Below are 26,436 nucleotides of genomic sequence, written 5' to 3'. Positions count from 1 at the left end.
AAGATGCAAAAATGTGTTTCAGCATGACAAGATTTATCATGCCTTCGAAGGTAGAAACCTTATAACCTTCGACCCAGCCAGTTAAGTTTTTCAAGGATTCAGTGACATAAGATACCCAAGTACCACCTTCCTTTTTCTTATACTCTCTGAAACGTTTCAAATATTGGGCCGGAGTCTTCCCAAACTTTAAAATGAGAGTTTGCTTTAACATTGCGAAATCAGTCCGCTCAGCCTTCGACATTTCCATAATGGCACTACAGCCAGAATGGGGCAGTCTGCTGAGTAACCAGGCAATCTTATCAACATTGTCAACTTGTTGAACTTCGCATGCATACTCAAACGCATTCAGCCAGTCCATAATGTAATTCCTTTCTTCATACACACTGAGCAGATCTTTTGGAAACCGTGGATGAGAGGAAGCCCCAGACCCATGTCCAGGACCCTTGGACCCATTTGCAAACTGAAGCTTGGCCAGTTCCAACTGGTGATCCCTGTCTTTTTGTTTTTCTGCCTGTTCGATTTTTAGTTTGGCTATGCTGAATTCAAGCTCCTGCTGCCTAAACCGCAGCTCTTGCTTCTTGAATTCAAGCATAGCCTCCCCATCAGCACTGGCAGAGGAAACATTAGACATCTCGTCCTCCCTGTCCTCGTGGTCGCGATGGATCAGTGCAGCGGCAGAACCGTCGGTTCTACCAGTGAGAGCAGCCCCACCACCTTCCGCACTGTCCTCAGAAGTTATAGCGTCAAGCTGCGCTTCTTGCCACGCCACGATTCTTTGGATCATTTCCAATTTCGTGCCTTGAGAGGAAACACCTCTCTCCGCACACATCTTTTTCAATGTTTCTGATTTGGAAGCATTTAAAGTTAACAAGGTATTTGTTTCCATACTGTTAGATAGGACTATGGCCTTTTTAAAGTTATACTACAACAATTCACTACGTGTCCTGGTTGGAATAACCTGAAATGCCTTAGTTCGTGCGCAACACTGGATACCTTTAGTCGTATCCCACCGCTGTACACCAATTTGTTAAAACGGATTTCTGAACTCTGTCCTGGTGGCGCAGAAGTTCAGAAGGCCAACCTAATTACTTGGAACAGGGTAACCTCTGGACGAGCCAGACCAATCAAGGTAGCGATCGCGGCGGTCAAGACTAGGTCTCAAGAGGGGTGAGGGTGACTGAAAGCCCGCAATGAGCACACAAAGCAAGAACACTTACAAACTACTCCAAACAGTTGTTATATTAAAAATATATACACATTTATTCCAAGGCCTTTAAAACAATGACCGTAGCGAGAAAATCACAATATAACGATAGTAAACCAACACATACCATATCCACACAATATATATACAAATACGACAGTCTCAAGCATTATATGCACGAAATGGGTAGTCCACCTAAAAGGGAAGGAAGACAGGCAGTGCGAAATAATGCTTAGACCCAGTTCGCCTTTAGAGGCACCTAACTAGATGGAAGTCCGAGCCCTGCGAAGAGTGGAGCCTTGTGCTCAAAAGTACCTGCACGCGCTGGTGCCAACGGGCAAAAGGAGAAGCTCTTCAAGGGAAATCAGGCAGTTCAGTTTAGTGTACAAAAGAAGAAGAACAAGTTCCGTGACTCACGCGCAGCCTCCACAGTGGGCAGAAGCAGAGCGCGAGTACGAAAAAGGGTGCTGTTTGACACAGCGGGGAAAAGCAATGGGCTCCTGCAGGAGGGCGACCAGATCCTAGCTATGCTACTCACCGGTCCCCGATGCAAGCAGACCCAGGCTTCTCCGCGTCCGTTTCAGTAGCTGGCAGGTTCAGAAGAGCAGGGAACGCCTCGTCGTCGTGTTGAGTAAAAAGACGTCCCAATCGAAGAAACCCGCACAGTTTGTTACCACAGCAGGGCAACGGAGCGGTCGTGTGTATCTGAGCCAAATGTACACTACTCACTTCAGACTTGGGAACGCCAAGTGTACGAAGCGTGTGAGAGTGACAAGGACTCGAAATACTACACAACCTGGCGGCGGTTACAGAGCAAGACTCCCGTGTAAGCTGGTCAGTCAACTGGATGGCCCAGAGACGCTTCCGAAGGCTTGCTGGCAGGAGATGGTGAAGATGCCGAGAATAGCTGTTCCCGCTATTCCAAAGGTCGAAGTACCAGTACAGGCCTTCTGGTTCGATCAAGGTGAAAAGGGTTTCACAAGGCGACAGCAGTGCAGAGGAGAAGTCCTTCAGCGGGTCACCAGCGATTCCTCGGTCCAGCCTCTTGGTTGCAGGATACTTGGCTCCTGTATTCCTTCGTTCGTGAGAACTCAGGAGATCGACATGGTAGTGGTGTTTCCTGCCCCCTCTTATCCATGGTTCCCTTCGCGCCAAAACGGAGGGGACCCAATGGGAGATCCGCTCATCAACACTCACACCATTCGTGGACCAATCATGGACCACGGTGGTCCCAGACATTCACACCACCCTAGACTCTCTGGCACCCAGGATGTGTATTGGGACCAGACATCCCAGCCCACATCCTGGAGGCACACACAAGACATGTAGAAGCCCGCGAAAGCATCCGTGTTTCGCGGGAAAGTACATGCCCAAATAAGGAAGGCCCCGGGTCGGCTCGACCTGGGGAAGGTGAAGGGAGCAAGACAGTCAGCGGACAGGACAAAGGAGCCTCGTGGTCTGGCCATTTTGGGAGCCAGGCCACCATGTTGGGTTAAGCGCGGAAAACGCGCTTGGAACGCCAAAAGGAGCTCAAAACACAAGAAACGATCGCTGCCACCATTCCCGTCCCTGAATCACTTGCACCGATCAGATACAATCCTAAACGAGTATCTAGCGCCTGTAGAAGGCTTGAGACCCAAGAGAGCTGTAACTTAGCTTACAGTGCCCTCTTGTGTCATGTTGCACGAAAGCCGCAACATGATAAAAGAAACTACGGGAAACAGCGTTCCCAGGTACTGACTGTCTTAAGGGCATGTCAGTTTCCCCGTAAGAAAGGAGCGAAAGCCCAGAGGAGTGCGGCAGAAGGCTGCACTTCTCTGGCAAAGTCAAGAACAAGGTGAAAAACAACAGCAAAAAGTTTAGGGGTTGCCACATGGAAGGAAAATTACCTACAATTACAAAATCTTTCCTAACAAGGGTTAATATCAGGGGCCTCATATGGCCCAAGTTTCCCTGCACCCACTGTGGCATTGAAGTCCCCTGTGACAATAATACTACGTGTAATAATACTCTTGACACTCTCGAATGATGACATCTATCATTTCAATGAATACATTCAACACAAGATCCGGACACCAATACAGATTAACAATCAGTAATTGACCCAAATGATCTGGGTGTAGAAATTTCAATAGCATAGCAATACACCCACTGTGGATTGTAAATCGTTTAATACATTTGAATGAGAGGGAGGTTCTTACAGCAATAAGCAGGCAACCAAACAGTCTACCTTTAGCTTTTTTGCCAACAAGTACTTGATGTATGAAAAATCCATCCAACACCAGCAGGGACAAGGCCCAAGTTTCCTGGAGGCAGAATATACTAGCATCACATAAGAGCCCCGCACTAGGGCAGGATAGCTGGAGTGCACGATTGCCTCTAGAGTTCCATGAAATTAGGCAATAGGGCGAGGCAGTCTATGGTTTTTCCTGAAGTGCTTGAATTTTTACCAACGATTCTCTTAGTGACTGAGCAAGCCACCTCAAATCAGATTCTGAAGTTGAGTGCTGAGTGAGTTCCCTCCCTTTACTCTTATTTTGCTGTGAGGCCTCATTATAGTCGTTTGAACTCATCCCCTGAACAACTGCCCCAGGCCTTAGAAGGCAGTCAGTACAAAGCTCTAAATCAAACCCATAGCAATGCAAAGCATCCATTTCTGACATAACGAGTTCTAGAATAGTTTGTGAATAGAAGAACAACCTTATATAATCAAACCTAACAGGATGAATGTAATCGACCAATTTAATGTCCCCCGAGGAAATCAGAGATAATCTCGGCACCTCTATAAAGAGGGACAACATTTGCTCACGATTTAATGCCTTCGGGCCACCTCTGGAGAACAAATAGCTCATCATAATGCTGGGAAATTTAGGAAAATGTATTGGCATCTATTCCATTCTGTTACTAAATTCTTCTGAACGAGCATTGCCTCCCGAAGGGTGGGAATTTTTATTTTCGATGTCATCTGCTCGTTCCTCATGTGGGCCCTCCTCGCACTCCTTATATCGGGCATCATTTGTACCCCTAACAGGAGAGCCTCTCAAATCTTGATACTGCACGCTAGTGGAGCGTGATTCACCACCGTGGTCATGCAGTGATGCACTCGATTGATATGACATTACACTTGTTCCTGTCGGGGGTTGCATAGTTTCCAAGTTATTACCATTGCTCACTCCCCCATGCTTTAGTGGAATGGTAAACCTGGGAACCAAAGGGATCACATTAGTTCTGTTTCAATCGTGAACGAAGGAGCAATAAGGCCTTTTGCTGTCACATCAATACTGCATGAGGGCATGATCTCTTCTGAAGCCCAGTTTCAATGTGGCGGAATTTGTGAACCATGCTTTCTTGAATCTGCCAAGAGATTTGTAAGGGCCTGTTGGACTAATATTTTAATGTCCTCACTTGGTATTAGAGTTGCATTGGGGGATCCTCCGGTCTCCCCCCCGTCCCTCTTATTGAGATGTCGTTAGATGTTCCCCCCAGAGTTGTATTAATGGGGCAATTTGATGATTTGTAAGTGGAGGAAGTCAAGAGGGTTTTTGATGAATCTGTTCTTATCTCTTCCGACAAGGTGTTATTTTACATAGCCTTGGGTTTAGGTGTAAAAAATTGCTTAATATTGTGGCTGTCAGTAATACATTCGATTTTAGTATTTTCTGATTTGATAGACCCACCTTTTCTTTTTTAGTAGAATCTCTTTTTTGGGTCTTCTGTGTGTCAGCAAATTTAGATATGCCCTGGAGAGGCATTGGTGTCCCAAGGAAGTCTTCCTTCATTTGTGATTCCTTTTTTTGTTTTGTTACTCTTCCTTGGAACCCTTATGCCTCATGGCCTGTGTCAATATATTAGTGGCTTCGTTTACCACATCACAAATAGGTGACGCCTGAGGCAGGACGCCCATGCTATTGATTCCTTCTTTGTTTTTTAAAACTGGACCCAATTCCTTTAGCTCTAAAGCCTTTTGACTTTCTTCGTCGAGCTGGGAAACGTCAATGCCTCCTTCGACAGCTAGGCCACAGATGTCTCTTATATTAGTGTTGGTATTGAGAACCTTAAGAGAGGGTAGGTTCTTACTTTTTTTTCTGGGATTATTGCTTGTTGCACCACTGCTGGCCGCCCTCCGTTTAAGGGCTCTGGCCCTCATTTTTTTCTCTCTCTGGGAGATATTTGGAACAAAGACTACAGCAGATTCCAAACAGGAGTCCTTGTCCCCATAGCCTCCCTCCTCTGGAGGTAAGGCACCCCCATCATCCATGGCCCTTAAAAGGGCAGATGGACTGTCTGAAGTAGATGAATTACACATATTGGCTGAGTCGGGCTAACTAACCGCCTGATTAGCAGTTCCCAAGTTGGAAAATAACTGCGCCGGAGCCATTGAGGACTCCAAAAATTTAATATGATCAAAATTCTTAGAAACCATTATCTTTAGTTCGTCCATACTAGCAAACAGGGCGGGAAATATGTCCTTATTACCATAGACAGGGGCTTCGGCATATGACTGAGCACCGGCCTGAATCTTAAACTCTGCCTGCGAACTTTGATCACGAGTAATTACTCTAGGTGGCCCAGTACTGGGTCCTATGGGCACGCTACATCTTTCCATGGCAAAGGCAAAACCCCCCAATTTGCTAATTTTCTCAGAACTGTCCAGGACAAGAAACCTAAGTTTTTGAATGTCCATATGTGTTCTCTCATGGCCCCTGTCCAGTACATTTAGTATTCTAGTTAATACGGGGAATGTTGCATATGCAGTCGCAACATCCCCTGTATTAAGACCCTCAAATGACGTTCCCATCTGTGGTGCTTCCTGTTCATGAGGAGAGGAATGAAGCAGGGAAATCGGGCCGGAGCCTTTCTGGGAGGTAAGTGCAGAACTGCTCTGCCCCTCCCCGACCATATTCTCCACCCCTGCCTCCCCGACCCCAGAAGACTCACCCGAAGGGAACCCTGTACAATTTTCTTCAGGAGGGGGGATTGGATTATTCTGAGCAGGTGCTTCGAACAAATTAACATTATCATAACCGCCACCCTCTCGCCCTTACCGGGGTGGATGGGCCCCTTGACAGACGGACCCTCCTGTCCAGTTCTGCCAAGACTACTGGGGCCAGTAAAGAGGTATCCACCCTAGTTTGGGTTTAATCCCTCTTCCATATTCTCATCCGGAAAATTGTTCTGATTATCGTGAATACTTAGAAAACCTTTTTGTGGGGAAGTAGTGGTGCCATCTGTTTTTTTGATTGAGTCCCCAGACACCTCATGCAGCGGAGGGATCGATGTGAGATCAAGACTTCATTTAACCGTGTCACATCCTTGTCATTGGCCATCATTAGAGGGGATGCGCTTTTGGAGAGCGGTGAGGACTTGGATAGTGAATAGATTTTTTTTCAACCAGCGGTGCGCATGTCAATTTACCGCTACGCAGAACGCCGACCATAATCTAACTTATGGTGGCCTTTATTGAGCTTTCTGCACCCCTGCAGCGTTTACCTCAAGCAAAAAACAAAATAGAAACACGTGATCTCGTTATTACAAATTCATAATAAACACAAATATATTCTCCAAAATCACCTACAGAAATATAGAGAGTTGACTCACATATGCCTCGCCACCCCTCCACACCGCCCAACAGCCCACAGCACACTTGGGCACACTTCGAATGCACGCGCCAAATGCGCATACACCCGATGTTAAGAGGTGTGCACGGAAGCCAGGGGGCGGGGCTAAGCACGCAATGTGTTTCGTCAGGAGATACACTATCCCAATGGTGGAATCAAGCAGATAGGGAGCTAATATTGAGTGCCATTGAGGCGCCCGGCGCAAGAACACTCTACAACAGGCCCTTGCAGGCACTTCCAGAGGCACCTAGATGTTTCCTTGCCACAACACACACCCTCGCCCTCGGGGATATAGCACCTCTTTTGTTCTCTGCCACAACTCACAGCCTTGAGGACATAGCACCTAGATAATAATAATAATAATAATAATAATAATAATAATAATAATAATAATAATAATAATAATAATAATAATTTGGCATTTATATAGCGCTACAAACCCTCAGGTATCTGAGCGCTGCTTATTATTACCCACGGTGTGTGGTGCTCATTTTTCGACCTCGGAAGGAGGAAGGGCTGAGTTTGGCTCTGTTGGGATCCGAACCTACGTCGTCAGGCTCTGCACGGATGTCAAAGTGAGCGCTCTACTCGCTGTGCTATCTGTCTGGCTGGTTCTCTGCCACAACTCACAGCACAGCCCTTGGAGATATAGCACCTAGATGTTTCTCTGCCAAAACTCAGTGTCTCCAGGATGTAGGACCTATATGTTTCTCTGCCACAACTCACAATCTAAAGTATATTGCACCTAGATGTTGCTCTGCCAAAATTCACAGGCCCTGGGATATTGCACCTAAATGTTTCTCTGCCACAACTCACAGCCTCAGGGATATAGCACCTAGATGTTTCTCTACAACAACTCACAGTCTCAAGGACATAGCACCTAGATGTTTCTCTGCCACAACTCACAGCCTCGCCCTCTGGGACATAGCACCTAGATGTTTCCTTGCCACAACTCCTAGTCTCAAGGATATCGCACCTAGATGTTTCTCTGCCACAACTCAGGGTCTCCAGGATATAGCACCTAGATGTTTCTCTGCCACAAGTTACAGCCTCTAGGATATAGCACCTAGATGTTCTGCCACAAGTCACAGCCTCTGGGATATAGCACCTAGATGTTTCTCTGCCACAAGTCACAGCCTCTGGGATATAGCACCTAGATGTTTCACTACCACAACTCACAGTCTCAAGGATAACTCACCAAGATGTTTCCTTGCCACAACTCACAGTCTCAAGGATAGCGCACCTAGATGTTTCTCTGCCACAACCCACAGCCTCAAGGTCATAGCAGCTAGATGTTTCTCTGCCACAAGTCACAGCCTCTGGGATATAGCACCTAGATGTTTCTCTGCCACAACTCACAGCCTCACGCTCAGCGATATAGCACCTAGCTGTTTCACTGCCACAACTCACAGTCTCAAGGATAGCGCACCTAGATGTTTCTCTGCCACAACCCACAGCCTCAAGGTCATAGCAGCTAGATGTTTCTCTGACACAACTCGCAGCCTCTGGGATATAGTACACAGCCACTGTTTTACCCCACATCCTCATCAGAGGGGTATAACACTATTTGTGATCCATACCTGGAGGATAGTGTCTGGCACCATGTACCCTGATCCAGGAATATAGTGACTCAGTTCATTGTGGGGGTGAGGGTGCTCCTTGCTCTCTTAACTAAAGGGATGTTTACACCTCTGTCTCACACGCTTTACATCTCACTCTTTCACTTCTCTACGCATGTAGAAGAGATATATTGCTCTTCCCACTGTACAGGTTTTTATATTGTTGCCACTAAGGATTATAGTGCTGTTCTCTCTCAGGAGCGGTCTGGTGTCCCTCAGACCCAGGAGGGATAAGGGGATCTTTATGCAGGGGTAGGGTCATGGTTGATTACTTTAAGGGGCTCCGTGTCCATAGTCTGATATCCCTCCCTAGTTTTCTTAACACCTCTTTGATCGGCTCCCACAGGAACACGCTGGATTTCCACAGATGGCCGCTTCTGGGCTTTAATTCTCTCTGCAGTTCTCCTGGCCATGCTCCAGGTCCTGTAGCTGCACTTCTATGTCCACATATTATTATTATTATTATTATTATTATTACAGGTCTTCCTCAGCTCTTCTGGCCTCTGCTGGCTCTCCTGCTCCTATACTCGCTCTCCCTTTCCTCTCTGCTTCAGCCTCTCTTTTATACGGCAGGTCTGCTTATCCATGTTCATTCTTATTTTTTGAGTGGCCTGTGTAATCTCTCTCTGTAACGTGCCTCTGTGTTGGTTGTGCCAGTCCTTGTGTTCTCCTCCCCGAGTACGGCTCTGCCTGAAATAATAAAATGGCAGGTGGCTATTTTGGGTCCTGAAAGAACTCCCACCTCTTTTCGTGCTGTACATTGCCCCTCAGAAGCCAACTGGTCTGCGGCATTTCCTAGCCACTTGCACCATTTACCTCCAGCTGCCTTCTCCTTGCTACAGATACGGAAGCCCGCCAACTCCTCTTCCCCTACTGACAGCGTTTGAGCCCTGTGCATGGCTCATGATGGCTGCACCCTGGCTTGTCCAGGTGTATCCGATAGTCTTATTCAGTTGTTGTAACCTGGCATACAGAACTCGACCTGGCAATGGCCTGAGCTTATGGCCCTTAGGAACGTGCATATGGTAATGGATGGGATAACACCAGAATAATTCTAATAACCAGACAAACTCAAGAATATGTCAAGATACTGATTTATTAAGAAATATCTAAAACAGGTAGGTTACAACGAACATCAACAGACGTACGCTCAGTCTCTCAATGATCTCCACAAAAAAAATTACTCTTATACTGATTAATGCGTCAGAGTGACGTCATCCTACGTGGGAATAGGGAAAAACCTATCAAGAGTCGGGATTGGTTAAAGGAAACAGATACATATAGACTTCTATAGGAGCAATGATTGTTATTGGCTGCCCGGTATCAGGTGGACAACTTATGCCTACCTCTACAAACATTTCATTTCAGAAACATTAGATGCACAGTTTCTCATTGCTCTTACAAGCTATAAGGTCCTTTGTTATATGGACTAATACAATTGGTTGGCATGCCTGTGATATGTCTGGAACATTCGGTTAATTTAGCAGCAAGTAAGCCCAGCCCAGGTGCAGTGAGATAGGACATGAAGCTACCTCACCACCCAATTAGCCTAGCATCTCTCATCACCTATGCCTTCTGCCATGAAATTGTTTTTGTTCTTGGCCTTGCAAAGTATTCTTGTCTTTCAGAATGCATGGGAGTGAGGGTACTCGCTATCGTGTCTGGAACTCCAAGTTCAAGTTCTATTTCCATCCTTGGCTCATGTGACAGGAGACCACAATCTGGTCCATTTTACAGCTTTTAAATGCCCTTAATGAATTAAAACTTGGCACCCACTGTGTTCTTTTTTGCACCTTAACGTGGGTAGATTCATCGTCCGCACACTCGTTCTTCTTCAGAGTAGATGGCTGACCTCAATTTCTAAGATCTTGACTTCAGGCCAAACAGTCTCGCCAAGCAACTCCACAAGCCTAGTATCAGGCGACATAGTGGTGACATAGATTTCCGCTCTCCCTTCATGGTTTCTGGCTTACCTTTTTCATGATAAGAACCATCTCCGGTTCCCGAAACAGCTCAAGACCTTCCTCTTTACTTCTGCCTTCGCTCTTCTTCTCCCCTGCTGATCTGTCTGCTTTGGCACCGGGCATTTGGTTACCCTCTGATTTACATATTCGATAGCTTCTATGGTGACTTGATCTACCTTGCCTTTCAGCGTCTGTACATTCATTGAACTTTTGTTTTCTGCAGCACTTTGTGCACATGTAATCTTCTTCTTTTACAGTTGAGAGTTCACTCAGTTCTTTACTTCGTCATTAATTTCTTTAGGATACATACATTGGCCCTCATTACGACCCTTGCGGAAATCGAAAAACGATGGCGGAAATGCAATACCGCCATCGAATAGCGCTCGGTGCGACTATGACCCGTCACCGCAAAGTACGAAGCCATTAGCGACACCGTAGTGAACGCCAACGCTAACTGCACCAAGCACGCGCGCGCGCGCCATGCCAAACCGCAAACACCACCATGGTGCAACGGTACGCCAATTCCGACCCTAGCGGACATGTACCTAACGCCATCAGGCATGGCGGAATGTCCCATTCCGCCATGGCGAGAAGTACGGCATCGCGAATCAACCGTAAACGGCCCCACTGAGTGCCTGTACACCGCTCCCTGCGCACAAAGTACAACTCCCCGTAGGTGCACTGAAGCCACAATGCAACCATTGAAATGTACAAGTCACCCATGCATGCCAACGAACAAAAGAAACACAAGAGGGGCCAATGGGAGCTGCAGGGCACAGATGGCACGAATACAGAAGCCATCCCAATGGACATGACCACAGTCCCCCACCAAGAAACGCACGCAAACACAGGCACCTGTGACCAGCAATATTCCGAAAACAACATCATTCAACCAGTCCACCTGGCTGACCGGCATCTGTTACACAAAACCCAATCCCCCGCCCCTGAGCATGACAACATTCAAACTGGCATATTGGCAGCCCCCATCCCTGACCTCACTGGGCTCCGTAGGCAAACGCGCACAGCACAGTACCACGCAACTAAACCCCGAAGCTGGAACCCAATGCAGATCTCCTCACAATACATCGCCCCCCAAATAGGCATATGCCACATCACTTGCAAAGAAAAACGCTACACGGGCCAAATCAGAATAGAAATTTAATGCACATCAAAATCACCAAGCACATACAGCCATCAGGCCATGAACTCCAAAACACGAATCACCATTGTGGGCTGCTTCCGCAAGAAATGACCAGCCACTACCTGTGTGTCGCCCTGTTCCCCCATGGTACACAGAGCCACATTCACGTACGAAAAGGCAACATGGAAGCGCACAGAACCGCAGGGCCGTCCCAATGGGGAGGCACTAGTCCAGCTGAAAGGCCGAAATGTTGCTCCGAGCCACCAGTACTGCGTAAGGGCATGTGGGCCATTGGCGATCGTCCCATAAGATCGTAATGCTGCTCCACTGATTAACACGAAGCAGCAGGTGACGGGAGTAAAATCCATCTGCAGGAGTGGCATACAGATGGCAGTGGCAAAAGGGGAGGAGATACCTGTCAACCAAAAGAAAAGAAAAAGAACAGAATGGCCATCAGAACTACATACCAACAACTCACTTCAATGATCACACGAAATCCACAGCCATATGCATGCTAGCCCACTCCAAAGGAACATCACCACCCCAAAACCACTTGCGACTCATAACCATCAATATCGAGGTGCAAACACCATCACAAACGAGTGTCTGAGGGCGCCTCGAGACAGGGAGGGCTTAACAAGGCCAGATGGACGAAGGTCCCACTATGGCAGCCCTGCATCACATAGCGTAGGGGAGGCGGATAGATCCCAAGAAGCCCTGTACATGGCAAACTCTGTATCAAATCACCTGCCCATGCATCCATCCATCATTCCCTCATCCCGGGATCAAAATGCCTGAATAATTACTCACATAACATTAGAAACATCCATTGAGTCTGTGCGTTATGCAGCCTGCTAAATCCACAGTGCCCCAGCCCGTAATTCCAGTGTTGTGAAGTAACATGTATTTGGGAACGGACGGCCTCATCGCCCACGTAGCTATTGCGCATCCCAAACTATTCATATCAATCATTGCTCCCTCGCCATGGGCCCTGTCTCAAGGACATAGAACAATAGAACGTTACATTTGCAGTCAGACCTGTGGGCATCTCCTCGCCGCTAGCTGGAAACCGAAAGCGCCGCCCTTCGAATTCCTCATTTGCAACATCACGTCGAAAAGGCATCTGTGGCCGTTTGAAATCACTAATTATTCCATCGAGTGCGGCTGTGTGTGAAAATGGCAACTGCCTTCACCCACGAATGGGACGCCCCGCCCGTCGTTGCAACTCGGTACAGTGATGCATGAGGGCCCACCGTTACTCGAGTACTACGTCCCACTGACCCCTCACAAGTCTGTTTGCGACTGCACAGATAGTATGTGAAACAATGGGACCACAGCAGAATGAACATATCAACCAATCTTACACGGCCATCGGGTACAAATACATGATTGCAATAGCAAGATACAATTCCCCGAATTGCAGCGTTGTGCGCGGGACGTGCACGGCCAAAGGGGAGAGCAGTTTGCACAGGTGGAATCAATCACCACAGGTGGAGGCCATACAGCCTGTAAACACATAAATTGCACAGCCAGTCTCCTCCCACAACCACACCGAAATGCTACCGGCAGGACTCGCGATGTTGGCCCTGGGGGACCTGATAGCACTGCAAGTGCTCCGACTCCAAGAAGTAGACGAACACCAACTACAACCCGCCGCACGGAGGAGACGCAGGAGGAGGAGGAGGCCAAGGCAGGGCCAGCAAGGCCCACCAGCACAGCCACTACCACCACGCAGGCAGCCCGCAATTCAACGCCTCCGAGCACATCCGTTCAACCTCACTGATGAGCAGATCCACACCCTCTACCGTCTGGACCGGGACACCATAGCCGCCATTGTGGACATGACACAGGCTGACCTTGTCAGCATGATAGATAGCCCAACCGCCATCCCACCCCTACTGAAGGTGGTGTCTGTACTCCACTTCCTGGCCACAGGCACCTACCAGCACACAGTCGGACAGTTGCATGGCATTTCTCAGCCACTGTTCTCACGGACACTATTGCAAGTGCTCGATGCCCTCCTGAAGCACGCAGACGACTACATCTCTCTACCACGCTCGGAGCAGGAAATAACCAACACAAAAGTGGGATTCCATGCACTTGCCGGCATACCGGGTTGCATTGGTGCCATCGACTGCACCCATGTTGAATTGGTCGTCCCACATGCCATGGAGGCCCAGTACCGCAACCGAAAACAATTTCATTCCCTGAATGTACAGATGGTGTGTGACTCCAACAGGATCATTACACATTGTTGTGCCCGATTCCCTGGATCAACCCATGATTCTATGGTCTTGAGGAACTCTACAATACCACGCTACATGGAGCGACACGCAGGGAACAGATCCTGGCTACTCGGTGAGTCTCATTACATGCATGATGATGTGGGGTATGTGAATTGGCAATGACCTGCCAGGAAGGGGGGGGGGGGTGTGCGTACGTATCAATGGCATTCCACATCATACGTTTCTCGTCCACATACAGGTGATGCTGGATATCCACTGAAGAGATGGCTCCTCACACCAGTCCGGAACCCACGGGACCAGCATGAGGAGGACTACAACCATGCCCACTCACGTACCCGTGTAGTCATTGAACAGGCATTCGGCCTACTGAAGACCCGTTTCCGGTGCCTCAGCAGGTCTGGCGGGGCACTCCTGTACCGCCATGAGAAGGTTGCAAAGATGGTGATGGCATGTGTCATGCTACACAACATGTGCGTACGTAGAAATGTGCCCATGCCCCCTGACGCAGAACTGCAAGCACCTGATGATGGTCATGATGAGGGTGGGGATGTGGCAGCACCTCATGGAGTCTGCGAGGCACCGGAGGGCCGTGACATTCGTCAGCATCTCATTGATGTATGCTTCTAGCACTCACGCCTGGTGGCTGATACATGGACACGGGACTCGTGGCACTGCGTGTGTCTGGGACATGCACAATATGGACTGTACGCCTATGATGGCCTAGTACACAAAGATCAATGTCCACACATCTCATTGTTTGATCGTGCATTGTTTATGGCATATGTGATATCATGTGGAACACCCTATCGACCCGCCACCCAAGTGAGCCCAACACACCCCCTCCACCCTCCTACCTCCCCCCCGAACACCAGTGTCCAAAGATGCTCATTGTCAGTGGGCTGTCGCTATTGCATGCCCCCTCTGCGGGTATCAGGGGCACCCCTGCCTGTGGAGCGCAGGTTCCTTCCAGATCTACGTTGGGGGCTGCCCTGGACGGAACTTGCAACGGATGATGTGTCTGCCTGCTCACGTCCATGCATGTCCCTAAGGGTTTGCGAGAGCTCAGTGAGCACACGGCGCACTGCGGCAAGTTCGGCACATACGTCTTTGGACGTCGCATGCAGTTCCCCCCTCAGGCTCTCGGTGCTACTCTCAATTTGTGCCCTTAGCGTCTCTGTACCTCTCTCCATTTCTGCCCTAAGTGTCTCTGTTGATGTTTCTATGTCTGCCTTGGTGCCCCCACATTCATCGGCATGGCCCTTGAGGAGTGTGGCCATTTGCTGCTGTTGGACGATTAACTTGTCGAGGGACTGTTGCCTCTGCTGGGCCATGGCCATTTGCGGTGGTGTCACAGAGGGGCTGTTGTCCTCATGTTGCCTTGCCACAGGGCTTGTGGGGGATGGCCAGTCGTCGTCTTGTGGCTGCACCTGCGTGGTATCCTCATGTTGTACGGGATGGGACAGACAGGGGGATTGGGACAGGTCATGGATGGATCTGACCTCGACATCCCCGTCTTCTGTGTCGGAGCATGCTGCCATCAATGGGGTGTCACCTATGGTGCTGCTGCCACCAGAGGCAGTGCCTTCTGTGGCATCCATTGGGGGGACCTGTGGTGGTGGTGTTGTGGCCATGCTGGCTGCTGGGGTGCCTGTTGATGTTCCCTCCTCTGTGCTGCCACCTGATTTGTGCTGCTGCCGTGTCTTGATGCGTGCAGCTGAGGTGGAGGGTCTCTGGCCGTTGGTCTTGGCCCTCTTTGCAGGTGTGCTGGTAGGGGTGTCCTGTAGCTCGTCGTTTGGATCGGACCCTGTGGTGGAGTAAAGGAGGGCGAGGGTTATTGATGGGTCAGTGGGAATTGGAATGGCATTGTATCACATGCATTGGGGTGGTACCTGAGGGTGATTTGGGTCGGGGTCTTGGAGGTGCTTTGATTAGTGTGTGGAGTGAGGGTGCAGTTGTTTGGCAGCCTGCAGTTAGGGTGTGCCTGCTGCACGTGTAGTGCGTGTATTAGGGGTTTTTAATTATTTATGTATTTATTGTGATTTTTAAAGTGCGCTATCAGGCCGGTGTGTGTGGACGTTCTCCTGGACATGTGTTTCTGTTGCACTATGTGGACACATGGTACTTCACATGGATGTACTTTGTGGATTTGGCATTGTTTTATCTGGCCCACCTACCTGAATCTTCGGATGTCTGCACTCCTTTCTCCATCCCTCCGACTCCCTCTATGCTCTCCATTCCGATGGTGGAGGCACAGATTTCTTCCCAGGGGGTCAACTTGATGGGTGATTCAGGACCTCCCCCGGTGGCTGTGGCAATGTTGCGGTTGGCAGAGAGTATGCTGCGGACGCGTATCCGCAGGTCGTCCCATCGCTTGCGGCATTGCTGTGGGGTGCGGGGTGCGGTCCCCACCGCACTTACCCGCTGTGCCACCAGAGCCCATATGGCCTTCTTGTTTGCAAGTGCCGTCCTGGTCATTTGCGTGGAGAAGACGACGGCAGCATTCTCCTGGAGGGTCTCTGTTAGCACGGTGAGTTCCTCACGGGAGAAGTGGACCTGCCGCTTGCGGTCGCACGCTTTCTTCGCTACTTTTCCCATTTTTCTTGGTTTCGCTAGGGTGGTTGACGGGTTGGGGTGTGTTTCAGGGTAGTGATTTTAGTGGTTGTGTGGTTTTGGTGTTTTTATAGGTGTACGCCGGGATGTTTCCCGTTCCGGGCCCATGTTTTAACTTCCGTTTCCGTATATTTCCGGTCACCGTACTTTCCGGTAGGCGCACACTGCGGTGACCGCTAAGAGGGGTGGCGGTATTGCACCTAGGGCGCCGTACGGCGGCGGTGTGGGCCGTTTTGGGGTCATTTCCGCCATCGCGGACTTTGCACTTCCGCCGTGGCGTGGTGCTCGTGCCCGATGGGTCGGAATGGGCCGCACTTTGCTCCTTCGTACAATGGCGGAAACGCTATTTACGCTGTGGCGCTCCGGTCAGTCGCTTTCCGCAAGGGTCGTAATGAGGGCCATTGTCTTTGGTCAATATCTCAGGACGTCGTGCACACTTTCTTATGACGTCATCAGTCATTTGCGTAGATCTTTCTCATATTCCTTCAGGGAGTTCCTCCTGCAGGTTGCCGTTACTTCGAGGGTACATTTCATAGGGTTGTCTCAATGGGTATCTCCTTCCAAAGACTCACTGCGGTATCGGTACGATAGCTGGTGTCAGGCAAGGTACCTTCTCATGTCTCCAATACAGAGGAGGTAGGGGCGGGATCTCCAGCAGAGGTATACAGCTGCTCACCTACATTCCCCCCTCTGGTTGAGTCCTTGACCACCTCCTCAAGTTTTCTGCTCCTTGGTATTTTCTATTGAAGAAATGTGTCTTTGGGTGTCCACATCTTCGGCACCCATCTCAGGGTGCCTGCTATTTTAACGTGTTCATCCACATTCCAGGTCATGTAGCTGCATTGTCCATTCGGGGTACAGTAGACCCAATGTCCCACTTAGTTCTTATGATCCCTCGATACCCAAATTTTGTTCCTTCGGGTGCCACAATACTAGCCTTTATGTAGCTTCTGATGGAATCATCGGTCAGCACCTTGTCTTCTGGTTAATCCTTTGCATCAATCATGATCTTCATTCCCACTGCTTTCTCTGCCGTTTTCTTACATTGTGCAAATATTATTCTGATTACTCAGAATACAAACATGATTATCACCAATATTGCTCCATGGAACTTGAATAATTTTGCCAATCAATAAGAAATCCATGAGAACAGGAGCGCAAACCAACTTTCATCTGCAATGGACTCTGACTCATCCACCATTTTCACGTGTAGATCTATCAACATAGATACAGCCTGCGTCAAAGGTCTAGTTCTCTCAGTCATGAGATGATATGAATGTACAACATGATGGCCTGATCTTTGCGCAAACACCACCTTCCATTACTGTAATCATGTCAATAACACATCTATTCTTGATTTGATTTTGAGTAATTTACTACGCGCACCAGACGGCGTCAACCATATTCGGGCGCAGATGGCAACTATAAGAAATCGCGAATTTCATAAGAGAATAAAAAGAAGATGTCTGAGGGTTTAGTTTAGATTACCTGTTTACATATATCTAAATTGGACGGTCATCAACCTTATGGCCCTCAACTCTCCTTTTATGGCGTTAAGTACTTTTATGGTGGTATTGATTGTTTGAAGCAGCTCCCACCTGGTGATCTGTAGCCTCTTGGCATTCACTGCTGTTTGGATTCCAGGCATGAACATAGATGTGAACATCACTGCAGTTCTGCTGAACAATTTGTGTTTGTCAGGAATGTTCTGATAAGCCGTTAGTAAATAATTCGATCTCTTCATATGCTGGATTTCTATTGAGCTTTTTCTTCTCAGTTTATCGTCCACCCTTGGAAATTCTTCAATCTTCAGGTAGCTTTGTGGAATCACCAATACTGGAACATAAATATACATCAAGGAACACACTCCACCCCAATTCCTGGGCAGTTTCAAATATGTTCTAGATCAGCAGGCCCAATACGTATCAATTAGGACAGCCGTCCCTCTTCTCATTACTGGAATGTCAATTATGGTTTTGCACCATTTATTATGTCCAACTTAGTTATTTCCTTTGCTTTGGAAGCACATTGTTGCATTAATCAGTGGGTCTACATACACTGGACCTGCTTCATCTTCCACCCATGTCAGCAATTTGGAGTACTTGGGCCAAGACTTCAGACATTCATCATTCACCCTATGCACTCCTTGCACTGCTGACCTTCTTCAGCAGATGAGCTGCACAGGACATCATTCCATCTTCCCATCCTTAGTTTGTACTCACTCGTCCATACATCAGCAGCTGTGAATGTTCCCAGCATCCAGGCATTCCAGTCTTCTCTGTCATTTCAGAACAGTTTATTCTTTTAATGTTTTCAACAATCACCTTGTCTTGTCCTGCAGCAGGGTACAAGAGCATCCTGTCTGTCCATCCAGTCTCTTTCTCCATTTGTGTTGTCTTGATGTAATCATCCTGGTATGGAAACGGTTATCTTGAGCTTCATCACAAGGTTGCCCAGTTCCCATTAAATTGTCCTCTGGTAGTACATGCTGCTAGATGACTGAGGCATTTTGCATTGTCCGCTGGCATCTCCTTTGAAATGAAGGTTTTTACTGTATTCATGGCGTAGGGGATGAGAGTGCAGACATAGCATTTCTCATCAGATTCTCTCTCCCCCACACTTTTCATGTGCTGGTGCCACCTATTATTCCCCAGGTGAGCTGCATTATCAAGATAGGTATTTGTCCCCTGGTTATCTTTTTCTGCACCCCTCGTATGTCACCTTGCATGCCCATAAATGTCCAAGGAATTATCCTCATTTGTACTCATGCTAGGGAAAATCATAGGAATAATTTTTTCAATAGGACCATTAGGATAATAAAGACTTTGAAATGTAAGTTACAGAAAGAAAAAGAGAATACGTATGGATATGTATATCAAGCATAGAAGTCTGGAAAAACATTTGGTGTTCCAACCCAATAGTTGTTGAACTTGTGCTCTCTCTATAACCACATTATCTTATTCACAAATCATTTTTAATGCAAATATTCAATCACACATTTGTAGCTGCACAATCTAGTCAATTATTGCTAACAAGAGTCCCCTTATTACAGGGACATTTTTGCGGTCATGTGGAAAGGTATGAATATTGGCATCTCTCCTAACAAGGGAAGGGTAGGACTGAAGTATAAACACAAAGATAGCAACTGCGAGCCGATTTGTGTCACTGTCGACAGATGTCATATATTTATCATTGAAACAGGTATTCTCCTAAAAAGGAATCTGGGCATTTATCTCTTCTCCAATTTCTAATCAGGAACTGATGTTTCGGCACAGTACTGATGCAATTTTTATTCTCTCAACGAATGTCTAAAAAGTATGTTTTTAGCCTCTGGAATTCTTGGCAAGTCCATGCACTTCCTGCTAAAATATTTAAGGAGTGTCCATTGAATTCCAGTCCAAAAGAAATGTGTGCTAACCACTCGCTATTTTATTGTCCTTCTTCTTGGTCATCGATCGTGTCTGCACACGCAGAAATTCTTCCTCTTGTCTTGCTTCTTGGTCAGTAAATGCTGAAGGCAGGGTCTCACCTTTGTAGATCTTGAAATCTCCTAAATTCAGCCAAGCTCGTCTTCCTGATACCTTAACTGCAGAAGGGGAGACTTCATCAACACTAAAGGTACCATGAAACCTAGGCTCGTGCCATTTTCTGGTGAAGTTTTTAATGAGGATTAAGTCACCAACATATAACTTTGGCAGTGGCAATAATTCACTTGGGTTGATCACTGAACTGTCCTCTTCCGTGTTCCTTGACCCCACCCTCTGATGCTTGATTTGATCTGCAATGAAAAAACACTGGTAGTCATACATGTCAAATAATCATGCATTACATCACCTAGAGCCTTCACTACACTCTGGGCATCACTCCTGACTCTATATGAAGGTGTAAGAGGCATTCTCATGCGACACCCTGTCACTAATTCATGGGGAGTAAGATGGTGGTCAGAACCTGGCTGATTTCAAAGGGCATATGAGGCTAGGGGTAGGCAACATAGCCATCCCTTCTTCAGAGTTAATTTGATCTTGGCTATTCTCTCCTTGAGGAGACCCTTGAGTTTCTCTCATATCATGTTTGCTTGTGGATGATAAGCAGAAGAAAATGTATGCTTGGCTTGGCTTCCTCAATCTTTCTACTCTCATCTTTCTTTTTATTCTTCTCTTGTAATGACTGACAATGATGCACAATGGTTAATTGTATCTCAGCCCACGGCTTCGCTTCCATCCCCACTTATTTTTTTGATTTGTCCCTGTACCAGTTCTGGCAATCCCTGACACAAAATATGATAGAATAGCGCCACAGTTTTTTCCCATGGTTCACGCGTTTCAAGCTGACATCTCTCTTGAAAACCCTGAATATAAGCAATAGGGCCTTCATCTTCCTTCATTTTACGTGGCATAATTGCACCCGTATCTGATGTATCATGATGGTGTACCCTGAGAGACCTCCAAACATCTGCCCTGCAATTATTACATGGTGCTCTGTCATGCACTGTATTTTGTGCTGCCACAGCTGCATATCCCGCTCATCTCCAAATGTCATCAGCTCTCTTCCCCAAGAATAGCTGCAGTAGACCTTTTACGTCTCCTATGGCCAGCGTATTTCCTCCCGTCATTTTCTCTAATTCGTATATTCACTTCCCAGCCACCAAAATCAAACTAGGGAGCTTGCATTTTAAGTTATCCTTATCCATCTGAGACCACGGCATATACTGTGATCATGTTGCCCCTTCTCTAGCAATGGGAAGTTTGAGAACCCCATCCCATAATCGGACCCCACTGTTCATTTACCTTTGGCAGGGGTGATTGTACCTATTCTTCTTCGGGCTGGTAATGAACTTAACCTATTCACATAAGGTGGAGATTCCCCTCTCTCACTGCATGATTTTCTTTGGGGCAGCTCAGGATATGGTACAGGATCTGGTGTTTTTTCCTTAGGGTTTTCCAGATCTGACAATCTTAACTCTTTAGCCATCTGTTGACTTCCCAGGGGGGATGCACACACCCTCTCCCTCAGTCTCACGACCGGACTCTTTCTTCATCTGGTGTGACTATCATTCTCCTCTTTCCCGTCTAAATTTAATCTACTCAAAGACAGTGCTCCGTGCTCATCACTAAACCTGTTTTCCTCCTCATCCCGTGATTTAGGTACCGGGAATTGACTGCCACTCCCTCGAGTTCCATACTCACTGTTCTGCCTTATTTTCTGATATATTTTATCAATCCTTTCTGCAATATTTGTTGCATCATATCTTTCCTTTCAGGGACGTCATTTCACCAAAATACTAGGGATAGCGGAAGTGACATCACATGACCCTTGACATCTGATGGATTCCCACAAAACAGCTTCCTTCCCTTTCTGCTCAGAGTGAGTAATTATAGATGCATATGCTCTTTGCCATGTTCACCCCCTAACCAGAAAAACGGGCGAATAACCATGTAATTATCAAAAATATACATATTTAAATTTTTATCAAAAAAACACATTACACATAACACATATTTTCTCTTAAAAAGGCTCAACATTACAATCAGAACACATTCTGAAACACATATCTATGTGTATAGACATTGTCCACCTGAAACAAAGAATAACACTTCGAACCCTTTCTATGCCTCACTCTCAGGTGTGTGTCTATCTTGGCCACCACTGTTGTTATTGTTGCCCCTCCTAATTTATACGGGCAAGAGACTGTGCCAACACTTATAAATGTGTTTCTAGGACCAGATTGAATCACAATCAAAAGAATATACACATTAATCAATCCACGTTGTATATCTTGCTGGTGCTGTCTTCAGGGCATTTAATCTTTGTTATATATTCTCTGGTTTGCACGTGTATCGTCACGTGTTAACAGCCATAGTTGCAATATTCTAAAAAAGAAAACAAACATTTGGTCTAAAAAACACGGTTTTGTAACTTTAAACAAAGCAAATCATACATCAAATCTATATCAACTTCATCTCTATTTCCAGTATAAGCAGAGGGATGTATTTCTTCGTGGTCTCATTATTTGCCACTAGCACGCAATTTTCCAACATTTTGCATGTCATAGTCTTTTTACAAAAAAATATATATAAATAAAAAAATCTCATCTAAATCTCTCTGGTACACCAATCGTACCTTCAAATGTGTCGTTTATCTATTGTTATTACGTCATGCACAATTTCCATTGCCTTTACTGCTTGTGAATAAGTGCTGCCTATGAGAGGAATACATCCATATCTTACATATAAGTTTCTGAAATCAATCATCAAACTTAAAAATATAGGGCACTTAATGAGCACTCACCTACTACGGATTCCTTACATCATGGTCTGCCACAATGGCACTAGCTTCACTTCACGTGCTGACTGTGGAGTCCCTTGTTTCCCTTAGATATGACAAAGACACTGGCAATGTTGTCTGTATCGCCTCCAACCTTTTCATACTGTGCAGAAATAAATGCACGTATGAATTTAGAATTTTAGAGAAGTCACACAAAAACATCACGTTCACACGTCCTCTCTTATTTTTAGGCTTACCGGTTATAATTTTCCCACAGTCTCTCTTTTCAACGTATCATATGCGGGAGCCTTCCCGTGCGGTCTTAATTACTATTGTGACCCTTCTCGTGCCGACGTATTAATGCTAGCCTAATGGAACAAAGAGAAGAAGAATGAAATTTCTTCTTGCGGTGACGGGGCATCCATAGTTACTCACTCTGAGCAGAAAGAGAAGGAAGCTGTTTTGTGGGAATCGTAGGTTTTGTGCTTCACTGTCCTCACCCACACAGCCCCTAAAAAGAGGACTCCTGTAGCTCAAGATAGCCCTTGATATCTGATGACATCACAGGAAGTGATGCTATTTGGCCCCACCCCGAAGGCATTTCAAAGGAAGCAATCCAACACAACTTCCACCCCTCGACAAAACAGGATGTGGAATCACATAGCATTGTTTCTAAGTACACTATGAACATATGGTTACGATATCACTGTTAAGTGATATATATTTCATTCAAGAATAGATCACCATATGTATCGTTAATATCAGTGCGTATAGGCCCATATTACCAAATCACTTTGAATGCAAGCAGATGTCCAAGGTCAAACCTTAATGATGTGTTATTATATAGCACTTACGCTTAAGTGCTTCATATAGAACAAATATACATACAATATCACCCAACCTGGGTTGGTACTCGTGTATCAACCTCAGCAGGGTGAAGGGCTGAGTTGACCTTTCTGGGAGTCGAACCTGCAACCTGCAGATCATGCACACATTTCAGCAGCCAGCGCTCAACCCACTGAGATATCTTACCAGCTATAGCTATCAGAAAACTAGCCACTCCAGAAACAGCTGCTGGCCATATGTCATGAGCCTCAATCTAATGGGTAGCAAGGGAGACCACAGGGATAGCTAGGGAGATCTCAGGGGTCGCAGTACTTTGTTTTATCGGGGAATTTCTGTTATTCTATCCCATTGTATTTCCTCCCTTGGCCTCATTCGTTTCTTAAGAATGAGACTGGCATCCAGACCTTGCTGCCTTCTATTCTGTTTTATTTGTTCATCCACTTCCCTTAGTTTTCTTGCATCCCTTCTTACCCTCTCTTCTTCTTGCCTTTGTTCTTCCCTTCTCACTTCCTGTCTGTGTTCTTCTTCTCTGCTGCTTTGCCTCTACTTCCTCGCTCTTCCTTTCTCTCCTGTCCCTTTCTTCTATCTCTTTCTTTCTAATGTTGTACTTCCTTTGTTTCTCTGCCTACTTTTCATCTTTCTCTTGTTCTTCTCTATATATCGTCTTTCCCTGCTTTTTCTTCCTTGTTCATCCTCCCTCCATCTCTTTTCTCATTCCCTGCCCATCTTTTCTTGCTCGTCTTTGTCTTCTCTCTGCCTAACTTCCTCAATGCTTTTCCCATCTAACTTGTGTAATATCTGCCCTCCCATCTATTTGTTCTGTACGAGCGTTATCTCATCAGCCCTATCCTATTCTCCTTTCCACCTTTTGATTTCTCGGTCTATGTCTGTCGATATATTCAATCTCTTGCCTCTGTCTTCCTTATCTAGCATGGACTTAGAGGCATCTTCATTTTGCTCTCTTCTGGACTGTCATCAGTACTGTAAGCGGGGGGTTCATATGTTGGGTTACTACACATTTGAACGACGCTTATTACATGCATGTCCACTCTTTCTGTCTCCCTCTATTATTCAGGCACAGAACAGTGTTTGCCTTAAAACTCTGTCCCAGGCCAACCTTCTCAAATCCACGCCAATGGAAGCTGAATCCCATTTTTAACACATTCAGGTCAGTCACTGGATAGCACAAGCCACAAGCCTGGGTATTCATTTTAAACCTGCCGGGGGGCATTTTAACCTCAATTAAATCTATTTGTTTTTGTTTATATGCCATGCTAAATATCCTGTTGTGTTTTTACAACAACACAATAATGCCGGATTTACAATAAATCCCTTTCCATCTGATTCCCCCATGCAGGGAGACTGGGTTTTTCCCTTGAAGAAGGCGCTTCCCGCCGAAACGTCACGGGACCACACCTCCTCTGGCTGAGACTTGTCGGTCCCCTCACACCACTTGATAAACATCCAGACGTAGGCCAAAGACTTGGTTACCTCCCTCAAAATAAACCAATACAGCTTGGAAATAACTACCAGGATGTTTTATGTGAAAACCTAACTTCAGTCCATGGCTCACACCTATGTATCGTCTTGAGCATAACTACTGAAATAACTGTCTTGTTCTGATGCTCATGCACTAACAATGTTATGACTATGCACAATAGGTTTGTGAACTATGTCTATAATTTGCTTTTTGTTTCACTCCATTTCGAACATGTTTGCCAACCTAGAGGCAAGTGTTGTTTTGTAAAAAGCACCAATTATTAAGGGAAACTGTACCCTTATTCTACCTCTTCGTTTTGACCTTAGCCAAATAAATAAGCTAAAAATCAAACGTGGGGTTCCCTCTGTATTTACATCTCATACAATCACGAGTATACAGTGTCTCTGATATCCAGCATGACAAATGAGATAACATTTGCAGGAAATTATAATGCAAACTGACGTAAATGTATGTGGCAGGACGCCACCATTTTGTTTCAAAAAAAGGGTTACTACACCCAGCCATTGCTTTCAATTCCTTTAAAGGTTAAACCCCTATCTCGTCTGTATCTGTGCTTTTCCTTTTGGGCAATGTACGAGGAGCTGCAGGCTGAATGCCTTCCTCTTTATGCTGATTAAGCATCCACTCCTCCGGTGACAGGTCCTCTTTCTCCTCTTGATACATTTTCCAAAGTTCTAAAACTGCCAATCTTTTCTCTAATTTATTCCCTGTGTATGCAGCGTACACATACGTGGTCATATGTTGTAATACTGCTTTTGACAATGATCCCCCTTGCGGCCATGGCATGCACATTTTATCAGCTGTACCCTTTTACCTATTCCGCACTGTAATGTTTGAGTTTGGGCACATGTGCTAATAGTGTTTTACAAAGGTGCATAAGAAGGGTGTCCTCCATAATGACAAGTCGCAATTGACTGTCGATACTTACCGGATCATTAATATCTCTATCTAATCGACCACCACTTTTAATCTCAAAACAACAAATCTGAGCAAGCACCATCAATCGCCACTCAGTCCTCTTTTCTGTCTCCTGATTGGCGCCAATCTTTTACTACACCTTAACTTCAAACAACATCACTTCTAGCCTTCACAGCCTATTACTTTTCAAAACTTCACAACAACAAAAAATACTTAAAATAATAACACACTGCACATTAATAACCCCTATGATCACCTTCCATTCTTTTATAACAGTTTATAATAAGAGGTATACTTCCAATGCCCTCAATGTTATTACCCTATACAGGGTTTAAGATATCACCTATAACAGTCTTGACTGTGTGTATCCTCTCTCTTAATATTCTGATTGGAATTTGAGACGTCGTCTTCTATCTCCCTTGAAATAGGATTACTTAGGCATTCCTTTATCTCACCAACATTTTCCATTACTCCAAAAAATCACAATCCCACCCTTTTATATTGC

The 26,436-nt window shown here is 46.3% G+C and overlaps 1 protein-coding gene across 6 annotated transcripts in view; it reads left to right on the top strand.

The window, feature by feature from the left end:
• LOC138498132 (lymphocyte antigen 6E-like) overlaps positions 1–26,436 on the top strand; it is a 1,052,795-nt gene that overhangs the window by 92,507 nt on the left and 933,852 nt on the right. Inside the window, exons 5-6 of one of the 6 annotated variants that reach the window (XR_011278707.1) lie at positions 24,588–24,680; positions 24,870–25,343. The exons of 4 other annotated variants lie outside the window; for them this stretch is intronic. The gene's annotated coding sequence lies outside the window, so the exon portion shown is untranslated. Of the gene's footprint in view, positions 1–24,587; positions 24,681–24,869; positions 25,344–26,436 lie in introns of those variants that run through there. One more of the 6 variants, XR_011278706.1, reaches the window with a different exon arrangement.

This window comes from Ambystoma mexicanum, chromosome 5q (assembly GCF_040938575.1).
Source record: "Ambystoma mexicanum isolate Mex_15411 chromosome 5q, UKY_AmexF1_1, whole genome shotgun sequence".
NCBI lineage: Eukaryota > Metazoa > Chordata > Amphibia > Caudata > Ambystomatidae > Ambystoma > Ambystoma mexicanum.
The sequence above is the reverse complement of the archived record's forward strand: the minus strand, read 5'-3'. Positions and strand labels throughout refer to the sequence as shown.